At 40.8% G+C, this 2,595-nt stretch overlaps 1 non-coding gene across 1 annotated transcript; it reads left to right on the top strand.

Annotated features, from left to right (window-relative positions):
• Positions 1-574: 574 nt before the first annotated feature.
• Positions 575-1,381, top strand: LOC101300594. Its single transcript, XR_185538.1, has 2 exons — positions 575-1,193; positions 1,367-1,381. It is a non-coding gene; the product is annotated as an uncharacterized LOC101300594 (transcript).
• Positions 1,382-2,595: the final 1,214 nt, after the last annotated feature.

Raw genomic sequence — 2,595 nt, 5'->3', positions numbered from 1 at the left:
GTATTAGTTATTCTAACCATACTTTTTTATATTTTGGCCAGGTTCGAATTCGTCTTTTTTCTTTTGTTATATAATAATTGACTAACAATTTACAAGAACCGAACATAAGACATACAAGAACCGAACATATCATATGATGTCTTGCAAAACAGAGATTTATGTCACTAGAATATATAATATTACAATCTTGAGTAAAAACCTGGCCAAGTTAATTTTAAAAAGATAAAAAAAAAAATGTAGTAGTAGACTAGTAGTCTAATTTCAGTTCATACGTGCATTTTTTTTTTTTTTGAGAATGCATAGGTGGTGCTTTGGAGGAAAAAAAATCACATTGATTGTAATGCATGCCCTACATAATTACCTCTTCCTTATCGGGTTGTTTGACCTTCGTCCTGCTTGTCGAACCCAATCTCATCCCAACTGCTGGCGATGAACAATGAGGTTCATCAGCTGTTGCCTTTTTAACATTCCTGTGGTACGTCATCCCAAACTGTAGGGGAAGGAGGTTCAGTTTCAGCAGCTACTGCAATTTCAATTGGACTTTCACCACTTCCTTCATTTTTGTCGACTCCCATCTTGTCTATATTTGTTGCACACTTTAATGCTGAATCAACAAGAGTTGAATACAATGTTTCCACATCCATCGATCCCTGCAAACTCAGTACATCTAATCCAGCTGCAGTTTCCATTTGATCTTGTACCACATCACTCCTTTCATTAGACTTCACCCCCTTCTGATCTATAAGAATCTTTGCTGAATCCACCAATGCCTCCTTATTCACATCCCTTGAAACCTCCATGTTGCCTTGTGGTACGTCCCGTATAACAGCCGGTAATCCAGGTTCTACTGGACTGTGACCATTACCTCCAAGATCATCAATTTGTTCTACACCTCCAGCTTCAATGTTCTTGATCACTGCCTCTATTTTGTCTGCTGAATCCGAAGTCTCCTTCACACTCTTTTCCACTTGCACTTTGAGTCGAATGATGAGCCTTTGAAGAGAGTTGTTCAAACTCAGAATTTTGGTGATGTACTCGTTCTTTTTGTAGTTGGCCCGCTTGCGAACCTTGGAGCATTTGCGAACGAGTTCCGCACCATTCTTTAATTGTTTAATAAGATTTTTCACTTCTTCCTTTGGAAGATGCAATATCCTGTTGTATTTTGCTATCTCTTCTATCAGTGGCTGTAAGCAGTGCAGCGTGCACTTGAATCTTTCTATGACGCGTCTAAACATCATATTCTTGACATTTACTTCCATAGCAATATCAAACAGTTGCTGGAATGCTACCCCTAGTGCTGGAGCAGGAGTAGCCCCTCCTCCTCCACTAGAAGATGCAACCTGTTGAACACTATTACTCCATACAGTTCTCCCTATTGCTTTGTTCTGCTCCATCGGATCATACATTCTTTCCAAAAGAAGATCTACTTTCTTTTCCAATCTATCTAGTCTGTCCTCGATGGCCCTTCCCGAACTTATAAGATCGGTGATGTTTTTCCTTGCCACCATTTCTAGTTGGGCTATCAGTACTCTAAGAGATCTATCCAACTCACTTAGTTGTTCTGCCCAATCAGGCCCTAAACAATTATAGCAGTTGCCCCAGATGCGGATGTTCCACATGCTAAGCTTCAACACCATATCCACCAGCTCTTTACCCTCCTCCATTTTTGTTCTAAGGCCTCGTATTGTCTCAGTTGGGAGATTAAGTCGAACATTATTATCTTCTATCCCTTGGATGATGTAAGGTTGTAAACCATCTAGCGTTATTTGAAGGTTTATGAGCTGGATTCTAAACTTCCTAGATTTGTGAATCCCCAGCATAACCCCATCATACAGAAGTTGAAAAGGTATTCCTCCAACAAAATTTAGAGCCATACTTGCAACAAACCAAACCAAGTTATAATGGCATTTGCATATATGTAATTATTTTCGAATCTAAACTTCACCAACCTCGAGCGCTGCTGCTTGGTTGAGACTTAAGACCAGCTAGCTTTGAAGACGATCCATCTGAACTGTGAGATCCCGTACTCCTGTAGCCTCCTTGAATTGGTGATTAACGTCTGCAGCCTTTCTTTTCCGATTACAGAGGTGATAATGCGCTGCAGTTCGGTGACCATATGACAAGTCAAGCTGCCTGACTCAATTAAAATTTGCCAATTCAAGGACCATCAATTAAAAGCTGCCATGTGTGATAATTTAATATCAGAAGACCCAACATGTCTCCCCAGTAGCCTGCCAACGTATTTTAACAACAATAAATACTCTTTTATAAAGGTTTGTCCAAGAGGGGTTCAACAGCCGAATTTTATAATTATAATTTCCCTTTTATAATTATAATTTCTCAAACCTCTCCCTTTCTCTCTCTGCTTTCTCTCTCCACATTCTCCCTCTCCCGTCGACAACTACGTACCTCCTTGACTGCTGCTCCTCCGTGGCCTCCGCCTTAGCCGATGGTCGCCACTTTGTAAAACCCCATATCAGGGAGGAGAAAAGTGAAGAAGGATTGTTGAAGTGGATTCTGCAGGAGAGGAGGTCGTGCCCTTTGGGCTCGGAGGTCGGAGATATTCGTGGTGTTCTGCTTCTGCTTTTGCTTCTT

The sequence above is a fragment of the Fragaria vesca genome, unplaced genomic scaffold (assembly GCF_000184155.1).
Source record: "Fragaria vesca subsp. vesca unplaced genomic scaffold, FraVesHawaii_1.0 scf0513167, whole genome shotgun sequence".
In the NCBI taxonomy this organism is placed as follows: domain Eukaryota; kingdom Viridiplantae; phylum Streptophyta; class Magnoliopsida; order Rosales; family Rosaceae; genus Fragaria; species Fragaria vesca.
The sequence above is the reverse complement of the archived record's forward strand: the minus strand, read 5'-3'. Positions and strand labels throughout refer to the sequence as shown.